Source organism: Pelodiscus sinensis, chromosome 2 (genome assembly GCF_052426305.1).
Source record: "Pelodiscus sinensis isolate ZL-2025 chromosome 2, ASM5242630v1, whole genome shotgun sequence".
NCBI lineage: Eukaryota > Metazoa > Chordata > Testudines > Trionychidae > Pelodiscus > Pelodiscus sinensis.
In genome coordinates, this window is record NC_143053.1 from 252,699,135 (window position 1) to 252,715,860 (window position 16,726).

Consider the following 16,726-nt stretch of genomic DNA (forward strand, 5'->3'; position numbering starts at 1 on the left):
ACCCAGGTGAGCTCGGTGTGTTGCTTTTGGATTCCCCACTAAGCGAGTGGTGGAGCCCTCTGCCACCCACAGTGCCCTGGGTCGGAGCCCAGCGGAGCATTCTAAGAGGAGTAACAGCTAATTCAAGTTAGGGGTTTACTTCGAACTCTCGTTTCACTGCCGCATGTAGACATGGGCAGTTATTCCGGGCTAGTCAGTTTCCAAAATGGCAACCGGCCGGGAACATGCTAAGGAAGCGCAGGATATTTAAATCCTGCACTCCATTTGCAATTTTGGTCACCTTCATTAGCCTCCCTAGTTCGAACTAGGGGGCTAGTGTAGACGTACCCTATCACTGAGGATGTTTAAGAACAGGTTAGACAAACACTTTTGAGGGATGGTCTGTAACAGTGTTTCTCAACCTGTGGTACGTGTACCCTTAGGGGTACACAAGAGATGTCTGGGGGGTACCTCAACACACATGCCTGTAAAATTGAAAGTTCAAGCCCGGACATTAACACTGGCTCTGCACGAGTGCCCCAGTGCCTGGAGGGAGAAGCACGTGGCTGCAGCAGTAACAGCTCTGGTGAGACCCAGGTATTGCGGGTGTCCTGGGGGAGCCTGGCTCTGTGGCAGTGGCGTAGCGAGGAGGGTTGGGGGGGCAGTTGCCCCCAGGTGCCATGCTGGGGGGGCGCCGGGCTGTGGTGGGAGTGCACAGCCCCATGCAGGGGGCCCAGCGTTGGCGGCCGCCTGCTCCTTAGAGCCAGGCAGCAGGAGTGGGCTCTTCAAAGGCCTGCCAGAAGCCCAGCACCCCTGGCTTGGGAGCTGCTGCTGCCCCCGCTGTGCAGTTCGGTGCCTGGACTGGACAGGACTGGGCCCAAGAGTTGGCAAAGCAGAGGCCGGATTGTGCCTCCCCCACGGCCTGGGTCCCAAGGGGTGGGGGGCAGGGTGAGGGCTGGCTGGCTGCTGCCCCATGTGGCACCAGCAGTGCCCCCAGTGGGATCCCCATGCTCCTCTATCACTCATGCGCTTTGGGACACTACGCCCAGCTGCTGCCCTCGCCGCTCACTGGAGCGGGGCTGAGCAGCTCCGTGGAACAGCAGGCCGCAGGCTTGAACCAGGGACCCCAGCTCCAGCCAGCATGGTGGGAAACAGCCCGCGAAGCACTGACCACCACCTGGGACTAGTTCCTCCGGCACCCAGAGCCCCCACCAGTCTGCAGAGCTCCTCCGTGCACCCCACTGCTCCGCTCCTTCCCCGCAGGTGGCTCTGGGGTTACTTATAATTTTTTTTTTTACAAAGGGGTACATCATTTTAAAAAAAAAAGGTTGAGAAACACTGTCCTATACTCTGTCTCCACTAGCACTTCCTAGAGGTATAACTTATGTCTACTGGGCTTGTAGAAAAGACACCCCCCAAGTGACATAAGTTACACTGACCAAATTTCCAGTGTGGGCAGCCTAACCTTGGGGGCAGAGCTTCTCCTGCCGACATAGCTAACACCGCTCACAGGGCTGAAGTAGCTAAATAGCGCTCGCTCTCTCTCTCTCTCTCTCGTGTCAGCTTAGAGCAGTCGCATTAGAGAGCTTATAGTGACACAGCTTCATGGCTGCAACTTTACGGCTGTAAACTTTCTAGTCTTGCCCTCCCTCTACAAGGGATCATATCCTAACAGAGATTGTCCTGTGGAACACTTATGCCTGACTACACAGGCAACCAGCTATTAAAGTAAGAGAAAGGGAGAAAAAAAGGAGAGAGAGGTGTGGGAGGAGGCATTGCTGTCGGTCAAAGACTTATTTTAAAATAATAACAAAATTGAACTGGATTGTTGAGAGGTGCAGGATCTTACCAGAATATGATAGCAGCTCCCTTCTTTAACAATAACAACAAAAAAATCATCACCTCATTTTAAGTGCTGCAGACAACACATAACATCCCTTTAGGGACAGGCTCATTGTTGACTAGGGAAATTACTATTAGTGAATTATTTGTGTATTTTTAGCTTGTGATTAGTCAATTTAGCAGGTGGAAACAATGAAGAATAAGCAGACAGTTCTCTCCAGGCCTTGAGCAAATGCTCCAGGGTTCATATTTGAAAGTCAGTGATTTACTCATTGTGCTTTGTTGTAATTGACATTGGTTTGTCTGATTCTTTCTAGAGATTACTTGTTTTTCCATTTCTCCCAGCCCCAGAAAGAAAAAAAAAACCCCGTAATTTTAAATGAAAAATCTTGAGGAAAATCTTCGTCTGAAATTCTGTTTTGAGGAAAACCAAAAAAAGACTCCATTGTTTCTGTAAAACCACAAATGATTTAATGAAAAACTTTAGACTTCTTTTGGGTTTAGTAAAAATTAGTAGAAAATTTGTCTTGAAAAACTATATTTTTGCCTTCCATTTTTTTTCTTGGAAATTAGGGTGCATCTATAGAGCATCATAACCTCAAAATAAGCTATGCAATTTGAGCTTCGCAAATTGTGTAGGTTATTTTGAAATAAGCTATTTTGACAAATACCTTAACCTTCGTGGAACAGCGTTACGGGGATGCTGGAATAACATACCCATTATTTCAAAATATATTTAGTCATACTTAGCACTTCCCAAACAATTCTAATGGCCCAGATTATCAAACTACATAGACACTAAAGATTCAGATAAGAACCCAGTGGAACTTTCAAACATATCTAGGCATGTAACCCCTATTGAAATCAGTGGGAGTTAGGCACCAATATTTATCTTTAGGTGCCTAAATATCCCTGAAAAACTGGCCCTATATATTTTTGCTTGTCTTTCTAAGTAATTGGAGGTAATATTGTGATTAAATGATCTTCTATTACAATGGACATCTAATTTTCACAGCAGTATATACATATAGAACTGGACCCTACTCTCATAAACTCTTAAGCATGCAACTATCTTTTTTCTGTGGATATAAGTGAAAGGATTATTGTAGCAAATAAAGCCGGTGGCTGCGTCTAGACTGGCAAATTTTTCAGCTGCTTTTGCGGAAAAACTTGCCAGCTGTCTACACTGGCCGCTTGAAATTCCGCAAGAACACTGACGATCTCATGTAAGAAATCAGTGCTTCTAGCAGAAATACTATGCTGCTCCTGTTCAGGCAAAAGTCCTTTTGTGCAAAAACTTTTGCACAAAAGGGCCAGTGTAGACAGCTCAGATTTGTTTTGCGCAAAAAAGCCCCGATTGCGAAAATGGCGATCGGGGCTTTTTTGTGCAAAAGCACATCTAGATTGGCACGGACGCTTTTGTGCAAAAGTGCTTTTGTGGAAAAGCGTCCGTGCCAATCTAGACGTTCTTTTCCACGAATGCTTTTAACGGAAAACTTTTCCGTTAAAAGCAGTTGTGGAAAATCATGCCAGTCTAGACGTAGCCCATGTGTAAGTGACCAAAGGTGTGAGACCCAGCTTAATGCCTGTAGCAGACATTGGGGTCCATGGCTTGTTTCTGTTGCCAAATAAAGCTTGTTGTGACATAGTCTAGCAGCTGCTGTATTTATGTCCTTATCTTCATACTGCATAGAGCCAATGAAGCAGAATCTGTCCCTTCCTTAAACCCATCTCTATTTTTTATTCCTTTGTTCCTTTTGGAGGTGTCACTTCCAAAGTGTTGTCATTGTAACCACATATTTCAGATGACACTTTAGTTCTGGTCCTTGAAGCCAAGATGGCTAGCAGCGTTTGCTTCTTCAGGAAAAAAAATCAAAAGTAGCTGAGGGGGTGGTGGCATAAAAACGGACAAATACTTCCTTGAATGTTCAATATATTTGCTTTGTATGTCGGCATTTTACATTGCCCAAAAATTCACATTTGCAAGTAATCATAGAAGGTGATTTTTAAATCCACAAGCAGGAATGTTTGTTCTTATACTATGTTGTTTCTTTTCCATGATTGGAAAGTTTCTATGACCACGTGCAACCAAAGCCAAATTGCATTTTGAATATCAACTAAAAGTTCTGTTTGAAATGAAACCACCAATTTAAAAAAATATTATTTGGGATGGAAAATCAGTTGAATAAATTCAATTGAAACCAGAGGAGAGATACTCCAGAGCTAAATAAAACGGATCCATTATTTTTGCAACATATTTGCATATATGTTACAAATTGAGAACCTTACGTAATGCTCATTAATTGAAGATCCTTTTATCTTTGGTAATAATGTCTTCAATCTACATACAACTTTTTACCCCAAAGCACTGCACAAATGACAGCACCAGTGGGCATGAATACAACCAATTGTTATACAACACTGAACACAATGGCTGAGAGAAAAGAAACCTAAACAAAGGAAAGTGGACTCCACACTTGCAAAATGTGTTGTGATCTTTGATAGTCATATAGAACCTGAGAGTAGAAGATTTCATCCAAACCATAAGAACATAAGAGCTTCCCTACTGGGTCAGAGCATGGTTCATTGTGCCCAGACCTCCAGCTTTAGCACAGTCTCCAACGGGAACCCTGAAGTATGTCAGACCACCAAGATGTCACACTCTTCATGCACAGAGTAGGTCCCACAGCCTCACCACCTCCTTAGACTGAATCTCTGGGGCTGTAGCACTCCTGTGCTACATCATTAGTTCTCCTCAGTGAGTCCAACTGAGACTCCTGGTAGAAACTGGATAACCCTTCAGGGATGAATGCACCTCACCAAGCATTTACAGGGCAGATCAAACAGCATTGTCCAAACAATAGGATTTATTGGTCAGCTCCACTGGAACACAGCATAGGAAGTCCTTAGGTTAGCATAGTGAAATGCAAATTAAAGCATACACCATCCTGGTTAGCTCAGACCAGCCAAGCTGTAATGAACTTCACTGCTGAAGCTCTGTCTGGCTCTTCGTGGCTGTGGTTAAATCTCTCTTCAGGTGTAGCAACCGTGACACATTTTCCAGGGGAAGGGTCTCAAACTCTATTGCACCATCCTCTCCTTAAAAACATGAAAACGACCATGGGGAGAGTGGGGAAGAGGGGTTGAAAGGTCAACCTATCACACTAGCCTGTCTTCCAACGTGGCTATTTCAGGCGGAATGAACAGAACAGGGAATCATCAAGTGATCCCATTCCCTGTCACCCATCCCCACCTTCTGGCAAACAGGGGTTAGGGACCCAGTCCATCTTGGCTAATAACCATCGATGAACCCATCTTCCATGAACTCAGCCACTTATTTTTGAGCCCTGGAATAGTCTTGGCCTTCACAACATCCTCTGGCAAGGAGTTCCACAGGTTCACTGTGAGTTGTGTGAAAAAATACTTCTTTTCATTTGTTTTAAATCTGCTACCTATTGATTTCATTTAGTAACCCTTCATTCTTGTCTAACGAGCAGGAGTCAAATAATATTTCCTTATTTACTTTCTACACACCAGCCATGATTTTGCAGACCTCTATCAGAATCTCTCCTTAGTCCTCTCTTTTCCAATCTGAAAAGTCTTAGCTTTATTAATCTCTCTCTCTTCATATGGCAGCCATTCCATATTCCTCATCATTTTTGTTGCCCTCTTCTGAATCTTTTCCAGTTAGGGTGATCCTATCTGCATGCAATATCCAAGATGTTGGCATAACACAGATTTTGAATACTGCATGCAGATGTGGTTGTCTCATCTCAGAAAAAGATATATTGAAACTGGAAAAGATTCCCAAGAGGGCAACAAAAATTATTAGGGGTATGGAACTGCTTCCGTATGAGGAAACATTAGTAACAGTGGGACTTTTTAGTTGGGAAAAGAGACACTGGGGGGGGGGGGAGAAATATGATAGAAGTCTAAAATGACTAGCGTGGAGAAAGTAAATAAGGAAATATTACTTATTTTTCTTATAGCACAAGACTATCTGACAAAATAAAATATTACACAGCCTGGTATGGGAGGGGGGAGGGGGAAAAAATGGAAGCTGGAGGTGAATGGAAGCCAAAGCTGAGGCTTTGACTTCAGCCCTAGGCCCCAACAAATCTAATACCAGCCCCGGCATCTCCATGAAAAATGGGGAGCCAACCCACTTTGGGGTCCAAACTACAGTTTGGGAAATGCTATGCTAACACACAAACCAGGCTGCGTCTGATATTTTGCATTCCCCAAATTAGTTGACAGCCAATATATGCACAGCTCTTGTAAAAACATGCGTTTCCCTTTGTTTTGAATTCTCTAGTGGGAATGGGCTGTTTCATAAACCATGTTTCTCTGAGATATAAAGTATGCATCAAACATAGCCAGATCCTTTATTAAATCATCTTCGTAATTGTCTTCAGTAAATTCAAAGGGTTTAAATATATGCTCTGCTTGCTTCCCCACAGCATACATTAAAGATAGATACCCATATATTATCAGCTTCCTTGTGGAGTTCAGTAGCCATGAGAAATCTTGCAAAATATTGTTTTCAATCAGTCCATCGTAAAGATTCGTGAACGTTGAAGTGCTCTTGAGGTAAAACAACCACACCTTTTCTTAGGAATAAATGCAAGGCCTAAAAGTGAATGTAGCTGATTTATATCAGAAGGGCAATGGGCTGGGCCTTCTCTCCTGAGACTCACATTTGTGTTTCTGGAAGATCTTTCAAAAGTGGGGTGAAATCCTTGACCTCAGTGACTTCACTTTTGCCACAAATCTGAGGCCAGGATTTTCTGCCTGATATTTATCCCCTTCAGAGATTGAAGGAATGAATGTCACCATCTACGTGTCATCTGAACCCTACCTTGTTTTATCAGTGGTCTTCAAAGGCTTAAGCCGAATCCTGCTTCCTTTGAAACCAGTGGGGATATTGCCATTAGCATCAATGGGATTAGTTCACAAGACTGAGGAGCTGACTACCTTTTTCATTGACCCTTCTCATTGCTTCCTATAGGCAGGGGAGTCCTCAGGTTGCTGGGCCTGTAGGCAATGTGTGTGGGGGGAGCCCAGCTCTATGCTTCCAGGTGGGGTGGGGCCTCAGGTGGAAGGGGCAGAGCTGGGTCAGCCAGGTCCCTGTGGCCCCGCTCCCTCCCAGCCTTCAGAGGTGGCCAGAGCACGTAGTATGGGGCTCTGCAGCGCACTGCGCAATGTTCCCATAGGCTGTGTCCAGACTCACGTTTTTTTTCGAAAAAAGTAGCCTTTTTTCGAAAAAACTCCACCTGCGTCTAGACTGCAGCTGCGGTCTTTCGAAATTAAATCGAAAGAACGCGGCTTTTCTTTCGACGGCGGTTAACCTCATTTCACGAGGAAGAACGACTTTTTTCGAAAGTGCTCTTTCGAAAAAAGGCGTTCTTGAATGCAAACAGAGGTTTTTCAAAAGAGAGCATCCAGACTGCATGTGTGGGCCCTGCCTTCTGGTATAACCTTCTGATCAAATCACTTCTTTAACCAAAAGATTCAAAGTCTGTTTAGAGAGAAGCAAAAAATAGACAAGGCAGATATTTGCAGCATCTTTTTACTGGGCCCACATAATCTGTGCAGCCTGTTGATTTTTCTCTCCCTGCAGAGCTATGTGCTTGTCAACATAATTGAGTAAGGGTATATGTAGAAAGGCGCTGACAATCTAATAGTCTTTTATTCCAATCCACATAGTTCAATAAAGAAATCAAAGCATTATGCTTTTTTCCCCTCTTTTCATTATCCTCATTGTTGGGACAGACTGTGTAAGTAGCACCTTTCATTTTCAGTTTTTATTTTATTTTTTTCCTGGGACTTTATTGTGTTTATTACTACAATAACAAAATCAGCTGAAAATTGGTGCAAAAACTATTAATAATTGTTATGAGTATATATATCAGAGTTTATTTCAGTGAATGGAAAGACAGATTTTTATTTTCCTTCCCATTTTACTGTGTCAAATCCTTAAACCATTATCTGCCAGCTGCTTGAAATATTTACGTGGTAGGTGTGAGATTCATCAGTATGTTCAGATGGGCACCCACTTCAGAGCTTGCATGCATGCCTGTTTATTCTGTGAATCCGTTAGGCTAATGCATGGTCTTAATTCAACAGGCAGCTTCGCAAATACATGCAGATTAATGTATTGTTGTAAAACATATCTCCTGTATTGTATTGCATTTTCTTACTAAAACAAGTTATTTTTATATATTTGAATGAGGGTGACAATTGAAATTAAAATGAATATATTTTTGTAAAACCCAGATTTTTTGTCAAAATTGGTTTAAACTGGAAACAAAGGGGCTTTTGTGAAAGATACATACTCTCCCATAAGGCCTTCCCTAGAGAGTTGTTCATTATTATTACTAGCACTTGTTACTATTTATTTTATCATTACTATTCTTAGAGCTAGTTGTAAGAAGGGGAACATTTTCTTTGGCAAAACACTTGCATAATCTTAACATTTTTAAACACTTCAACCAACTGTAATAATCCTGATTATTTTAATATTTATGGTGCCCTAGGTGGGCGTCTAGGCATTTTTAGAAAGTAGGAAGGGTAGGTCCTGCCCCTAAAATACCTACAATCTAAAGTTTGCAAACAATTATTTAACCCACTGATCAGTGTCCCCTTCTGCATCTGATACATCCAGGAAGAGAGATTGCTACAGCCCCCCGTTTGCAGAGCCTGGTTCTTTAGCTGAAGGAGTTCATGCTTTTAGTTCTGGAAGCCCCTCTTCAATTTCTAGTATATGCCAAAATGAGAGCTTTTGCATGTGCTTAATTTCTGTATGTGAGAAGATCCATGCACAGGTAATCCCATATATGACAGGGGATGGCTCACTTGGCCCTGGTCTACACTGGGGAGTTATTTTGAAATAACAAGGCAAGCATCCATACTACCCAACCCATTGTTATGCCCATGAAAGCTTATGATATCACCAACATTTTTGTTAGTCTCTCAGGTACTGCAGGACCATTTGTTGTTTTTATTCAAGTTTTTTCAGTTACAGACTAACACTGATACCACTCTGAGACTAATATTTTATTATTATTTTAAAATAATATCTCCTGCTTTCCTTGGGGAATAAGCTTATTTTGAAATAGTTATTTCAGGAGTTATTATTTTGAAATAAGTTATTTCAAAATAATTTCCTAGTGTAGAGAAGCCCTTGATGATTACTGGTTCTGTTCATTACCTCTGAAGCACCTGGCAGCGGTCACTGTCAGAAGACAGGATACTAGATGAGAGGGACCTGTGATGTGACCCAGTATGGCCATTCGTATGGTCATGTGCATAAATTTAAGCACATGATGTGTAATTATTTGCATAATTTGGTCCTAACCATTTTTTTTTTAAGAAAAATGTCTTCTCTGAGGACATTTGGCTTCTAAGTCTGACCTGCAGCCTATTACGTTAAGAAAACTCTACAGTGATATTTAACCAAGATAAGCTATGAAGCCCAGAGGTCTGTATATCCTAGATCTGTATATCCAGAGGCCAGATTTTCCCAGTGAAAGTCATTCTGCTCTGGAATTCCCTCTCCCTTGATCCATCAGGGCATGAGTCTCTTGGTTTCCTGGACTCACTAAGGGTATGTCTACTCTAGCACCCTAGTTCGAACTAGGGAGGCTAATGAGAGCGACCAAAATTACAAATGAAGTGCGGGATTTAAATATCCCACGCTTCATTAGCACGTTCCCATGCGGTTGCCATTTTGGAAAATGACTAGCCCGGTAAAACTGCCCGTGTCTACACACGGCAGTGAATCGGGAGTTCAAAGTAAAGCCCTTAATTGGAATTAGCTGTTAAACCTCATTCCAGGAGGAATAACAGCTAATTCAAGTTAGGGCTTTACTTCGAACTCCTGTTTCACTGCCGCGGGCAGTTATTCCAGGCTACTCAATTTCCAAAATGGTGACTGCCCGGGAACATGCTAATGAAGCAAAGGATATTTAAATCCCGTGCTTCATTTGCAATTTTGGTCACCCTCATTAGCCTCCCTAGTTCGAACTAGCGGGCTAGTGTAGACGTACCCTAAAATGGTTAAGCCTATCTGATTTACAGAATACCTTTTCTGATTAAGTGGAAGAGGTGAAGTAGAATGCCAGGGGCTGGTAAAACTTGTGAATACAGGTCTGATTCTCTGCTCTATTACCTGGGAGTAAAATGCGTGTATCTCCATTAATGAAGCTTTTTTTCTGACGAGCTATAACAACATACCAGTAAATGGACATGTGGGATGAATGTGATACTTGGTTACAGGTTTTGTACCTGGTTTGGCTTATATATTTGTCCAGTTAGAAGCACTAAGTGGAGTGCCAGGAGTGGGTTTGTTGAGATGAATAGGGCAAGGGTTGGGGGTGAACACTGGGCAATGGGAGCGAGGCTAAGGGTATGTCTACACAGCAAAGTTATTTCGAAATAACAGCCGTTATTTCAAAATAACTTTCCTAGCATCTACACAAGCCAACTGCTATTTTGAAATTAATTTGAAATAGTGGAAGGCTTATTTTGAAATTGGTAAACCTCATTCCACGAGGAATAGAGCAAATTTTGAAATTGCTATTTTGAAATAAGCGCTGTGTAGACGCTTATTTCAAAATAGGGGGCCTCCAGCCCTTCCCAGGGTGCCCTGCTGGCCACCCTGGCCACAAGGTAACTTCTGACCTGATGCCCTGCCGGAACCAGTTCCAGCTGGCCTTAAATGCGATTCAGAGTCCAATCAGTGTGGATGCGCTATTTCAAAATGCATTTTGTGTGTAGACATTAAGATATTTCAAAATAATGCTGTAGTGTAGACATACCCTGAGTGTAAAGGAGAGAACTGGGCAAACAAGGCAGGCTAAAAACATATGAAATTCTGATTAGGGAGGGAGAGTCTAATGCCAGCACTGGTGTCCAAGGGACTGCGAAGTTCTGGGGTGATAGAATAGGCACCCCAGCTGCAGGGCTGGACTTACCATGAGGCGAACTGAGGCAGCCACCTCAGGTGCCAGACTGGGAAGGGAGGGGGGCGGCCACTAGGTCCCAGAGAAGTTTTGGCCCAAGCGAGAGTGCATGGGGGCATCATTTGAGCTCCCCACCTCAGATGCCAAAATGTTGTGGGCGGCCCTGCCCAGCTGGACCTCCCCACTCCTCTTGTGTTCATGCTGTGGAAGCTCCTGGCTTGTGAGGGGCCAAGTCGCTGTCCCCTGGAGATCCCTCCTGTATTGAGTGTGAGGGGTCCACACGGGGGTATTTCTTGGCTCTCCCCAGTTCCTAAGGGGTGCACTTCCATCCCTCCTGAAGGGGAGCTGCTTCTTTATGGGAGCCAGCATAGGAATTGTGGCAAGAGCTTGGAGGGCCCTCTCCCCAGGCTGCCGGCCAGCTGCTCTGGCAGTGGGAAAGGCTTTCTCCCCTGAACCCAGGGGGGCGAGAGGAGCAGCCTGGTGCAAAGTCCCGGCTGTAGCTGAGCAAGCCCCCCCGGGAACAGCACCAGAGGCTCCCGCTGCTTCCCCGGCCCCGCCCAGCCCCCAGAAGAAGCTGCAGTCACCTCCGAGAGAGATTCCCGCCAGGGGACCAGAGGCTCCGGGAGCCCGGCAGCCTTTGGGGAAGGGCCTTGGCCAGGCTCTGCTCCCCAGATGAAACCCCCAGCAGAGCCCTGAGCAAGGCAACCCCCACCCCCCTTTGCTCCTCTGCCCGCCCCATTCCCAGTCACGCCAGCGCCTTGCTCCTGGAGCATCCGCGGGGCAGCAGAGAGAGGCCCGGGGAGACTCGAGAAGGGAGTTTGATTTAAGGATCCGAATTTAGATAAGCCCCGCCCACCCCGCTTCCTCATTCGCCCCCTCCTGTCTCCATGTTAATGAGGCTTAGCCAAAGGGAGGGGATTGGCTCCTGGCCCCCCTCCCCTTCTCGGGCACTTGTGTGGCGCGGGGAGGGGGAGAGGGAAGCGTGTTTGCATTTCTCCGCAGGACCGGCTCTCTGTGCAGCGCATTGTCTGGCCAGGAGACTCGCCCGCCCACCTACCCCGGGGAGCGCGCGCTGGCTTGGACTCGGGGGTCGGGCATCCGAGCCCGCCTCCTCCCCCCCCCCCCACCCCAGCTCTTCCAACGTTAATTACTAGGGTGTTTTTTTAAAAATAAAGTTTGCAACCCCCTCCCCCCCAGGCGAGCGAGCAATGGGACATTCCTTCACGGCACGGACCTCGCCAATGCCTTGTGCAAGGGCAGCCCACAGGCTGGAGGCGGCGAGGGAGGGAAGGGGGCTTTGATTCCTTTGCAGCGCTCAGCCCGTGGGTGGCTGCAGGGGCAGTCGTGCTGCCTCGGGGCCATCGCCTCTCCCGGATTCCTCAGCGCCTCCTGGACTCTAGCAGATCGCGGCTGCAGGTGCGCCCTCCTCCTCCCCTCCCAGTGGCAGGTGGCCTGGCTCACCTGGGCAGGTGAAGAATGCATTTCCACGCCTCGCTGCAATGGTAAGCCCGGCTCCCTCTCCCTCCGGCGCGTAACGGGCTGGGCTTGCGGTGCATGGCACTCGCTCCGAGGCTCCTTGCTCAGCTGGAAGGTGGCTGGGATGGAGCGGGGCTTTATTTGACAAAGTGCCTTGATTGTAGCGCGGGGAAGGAAGCAGGAACTGCCCCGGGGTGTTGTAGTAAAAGTAACAGGGGTTGCCGCTTTCCCAGTCGGTGCCTGGGAGTCACCCCCAGCCTCTCTCTGCAGGCAGCAGTGTGTGTGTGTGTGTATGTGTTTTCTTTCCAAACCAAACAAGTCGGGGCCAGGCCAGCGTGTTGGTATGTGGCTCACGTCTGGTTTTTAATACAATATGGCTGGTAAATCAAACCTGATTGCTAACAGATCCAGGGCTGCGATGGGCATTTTCCGGCTCAACACTTCCCCGCGCGGTTCTGCCTCTTCGATCACCTGCCGCAGGAACTCGGATTCGCCCTTCGCTCAATGCACCAAAAGGGTGAGCGAGACTTCTGGGGTTTCACTGTGAAGTAGGAGCTAAAATCTCGGGTCCTCTAGCATAGCCTGTATGTGTGTGTGTGTGCGGGCTTTCCCTTCTCAGCCTTCCCACAGCTTGTTTCACTATTTCCATCCCTATGCAGAGGGCATTAAGGTGAGAGCTAACAACCAGGACTTTTTCTCCTCTTGCTGCTGTGCATTGAATCGGCATGTGCAGGGTTGCGGGCTGAGATTGCATTGGCCTCTTATCTTTTCCTATTCACAGCAGAACACACTTGATACTGTCTAGCTACAGGAGTGGGAGAGATGTGTCATTTTCTTGTTTAGGTCCATGTTGATATAAGGGGCCAAATTCTTATCTCAGTGGGGTGGACTTGCGGAGGAACTCCTGGGAAAACAGTGGATTTCCTATGGGTGGAAGCTGGGGTGAAAACAAAATCTGGCGCTTCACTTGCAAAACGTGGGGGTACCACTGCAGATATAATCACTGGACAAAAAAATCAAACTAGAGTCAAAAGGCAAATACCTTTAGAATATGTTAATAACTGTGGTTATTTAGACAAGGCATAGGTTGTACAGTTATCACCTTGATTGAAGCACGTTATTTAAAATCTAACAGAGTACACATAAATGGCTTGTGTGTGTGTGTGTTACTCAGTTTAGATGTCTCTGTCCCTCTTCTGTATTGTTATACCTCACAGGGTGGACAAAATTGGGGAAATGATGGGGACATGCTTTTAAAAAAAATTAAGTAAAGGTTGACTACAGATTGTTACACTCAGCTAGATCAGGAGGGTGAACTCCTTAGCCTGGTATAGCTATAAATACATAGACTATTTTTGACCGACTTTGGAGTTCATACAATGTGAAATGTCACCCTCTGGAATCTCTGTTTTCAAAGAAGCTTCCCAGTGGATGAGTGTAACAAACCAGTTACATTCTGATGAAGAATGGAAGAATGTCATTTGGTGTGATGATTCCAAGCCCATAAGGGACTGTTGTGATCATCTAATCTGACCGCTTGTATAACACAGGCTGTGGAACTTCCCCAAAATATTCCAAGAGCAGCTCTTCTAGAAAATCACCCCATCTGGATTTGAAATTGACCAGTGATGGAGAGACTTGTTAAATTATTGGTAAATTATTTTCACCATTATAACTTATTTCAGATTGAATTTGTCTAGCTTCATCTTCCCGCCGCTGGACAGTGTTCTACTCTTGTGTGCTAGTCGGAAGAGCCCATTATTAAATATTTGTTCCCTGTGTACGGTCTTACAGGTTATCTTCAAATCATCCCTTCAATTTCTCTTTGTTAAGCTAAATAGATTGAGCAATTCGGAGTTTATCATTATAAGGGCATTTTTTTCTGATCATATAATCATTCTCATGGCTCTTCTCTGAACCCTATCTGATTGATCAGCATCCTTCTTGAATTGGGGGAACAATGGCAAGACAGGGATTGAAGTTATTCTGTCTGTATCTTAGCTACGGTTCTGTGTTTTATCTTTGGCTGATGGCTGCACTTGTTGTATTGAAACTGAAGCTTAAATAGAATTGATCTGTTTGCACTGGCAATCATTTGTGAGGATGTGGCCTGAGTTGCTTTTTGTTTTATTAATGTGAAAATGTGCGTGCTTTATGTGTGTGCAGCAAGTGGCAGGATGGCCGCTTGAACTGAAGGCATGGTTAGATCACTGGTCAGTTCTCTCTTGGCTAAGCAGAAGGAAAGCCTGCTGGTTCAACTGATTTCTTTTTGAAGAGGGCTGCACTGTGAATAATGGAGTACACAATGGCTAATCAGGCTCTGATAGTCCATCCTTAATTGGTGGCAACACAACACCTAGACTGCACCTCCTCGCCCCCCCATGCATTTAGTGCACATCAATTCCCAGTCTCTCACAGCTCTGTAGAAGTACTCTATTCTGCAGAAAGCTGCAAGGTGTAAACAGCAAGGCAGGAGAGGAATTGTTTAGGATGTGACCACAAGGGAGGAGGGTATTTACATTGGGAAAAATTACTTGAAAAATGAGGGGAACATTCCAAAGGGCAAGATCTCTTAGGTTGCGGAATACTCCACTCGCCACTTTCAACCTATTCAGGCTTTTCTAGTCCCAGCTCATCAGCCAGCATTCTGAGGACAGTTTTTCTTTTCTTTTTCTTTTTATTTTGGGGGGCGGGGGTGGAGGGAGGGTTGTGTGACTCTGCCTTTGACCCATTTGTTCCAGCGGGGGACCTGATACCGCCTCATCTGAATAGAGAGGATTGTTGTTTTTTAATTCCCTCTGGGCACTTAGCACAAGGTAAATCTTAACGCCAACATTATCTTTTAATAAAACCTGGTTCTTCAAGTTAAGGAACAGAGAAAAGTCAAAATGAATCCAAAGTAGGAAGTACATTGTAATTCTTCCCCAATCTAAGGTTTAGAGGAATAGGTCAGATCTTACGCTTACTACTGATTGTAGCCAAAATGCATCCAGAGGGCTAGATCCTCAGGCGGTGTAAATCAGTGTAGCTCCATGGATGTCAGCTGGTAGAAATCCAAGTGAAGCTTTGGTCCTTGGAGTTCATATGTGATCAGTCATTTCTGTTAGCATATTAGCCTGACCTTGAAGTCCGCAAGGAGTATTCTCTTAGTGGTTTATGCCCTCTTGTTTGTCCTGCCTATGTCCCTTATGATGTTTACATCTGAACATCCTGTGCTACCATTTTAGGCATGAAGGGTTTGATTCTCCTCTCAGTTAGGGCCTGATCCAATGCCCATTGAGGTCTCACTAGGAGTGGAGTGACCTTTACTCTAGGATAGATCTGGGGCAACACCATTGAAGTCAATGACATCATTCCAATGTCGGTCTGTTTCTCCTCGTCCTTACCCTACTTTTAAAGTCATCATCCAGGCATTCGTGCTGGCACTAGGGATGTTGGGGGTGCTGTGACTTGAAATTATAATAATAAATCACATATATGGTTTCCAACGCCAACACCCCCCACTATAATAATTGCTCCAGAAGCCTTTCATACAGGCAAGAACAGTCACCACACCACTAAGTAAGTTTATGACTCTGAGTTGCTTAATTCCACCTGACCTTTATTCCTGATATTTAACGAAGCAACGCATCCTCAGAGAAAGCTTTCCAAGTCCCTCTTAGATTAGCATGCAGCACTTCAAACGAATTCTTTGAACCTGAGTGTGTTTGGTAGCCGTACGCAATGCATACTAGACATGGGAATTCACTCATCTGCCATGGCTGGCTGCAGAGGTGTGTGTCTGTTTGGATGCCAGTTATTAGAACTGATTGGAAAACTGAGGGGGGTGAGACATTCATACATTTTTGGCAGATTTTCTTCCTTCTTTATTTTCCTGATTGTGTTTTGTTTGGTCATTATCTGATTAGCTCTAATAAATTATGCTGTCTCGCTTTAAGAGCTGTTCCAGCTGTCCTTGCTGGAATATTTACATAATGACACAATTTAAACCCTCAAGAAACACTTCTAAAGTTATTAGTTACAAGCCCTTATTCATGTGCTGCAATACTCTAAACATGTACATGGCTAGGGCTACTTTTAGAGAGAAGTGATCTGAATCAGTACCATATGTTTTTCATAATTCCAATGTATATTTCACAATCAGGGGTTGGATTGCATCTCCCAAAGGAGGGTGTTGGAAGTCTTTTGTTCAAGACAGTCAAAACTAGAATGGATAATGTGCTGGAGAATATAACATAAGAAACAATCATGCAGTGATACAGGGATGGAGCTAATCGCTCTCTTCCAGTGTTTTGCCGAGATAATAGTACCATCCATCTGAGTTATTCTAATACAGTTGCCTTATCAGGGTGAGCTATTTTGCCTTTAGCATCTTAGTTTCTTCACTCAGAAGTCATATCATTGCTTTGTAAATCAATGTGACAACCATCTTGCCACCTAATTTCGGTGATACCATTTGCACCATG

At 44.9% G+C, this 16,726-nt stretch overlaps 1 protein-coding gene across 5 annotated transcripts in view; it reads left to right on the forward strand.

The window, feature by feature from the left end:
• The first annotated feature begins 11,750 nt into the window (after positions 1-11,750).
• The window catches only part of ADCYAP1R1 (ADCYAP receptor type I), a 218,050-nt gene continuing 213,074 nt past the window's right edge, over positions 11,751-16,726 (forward strand). For all 5 annotated transcript variants that reach the window (XM_006120585.5, XM_006120587.5, XM_006120590.4 and 2 more), the window contains exon 1: positions 11,751-12,286. The gene's annotated coding sequence lies outside the window, so the exon portion shown is untranslated. The remainder of the gene's footprint in view (positions 12,287-16,726) is intronic.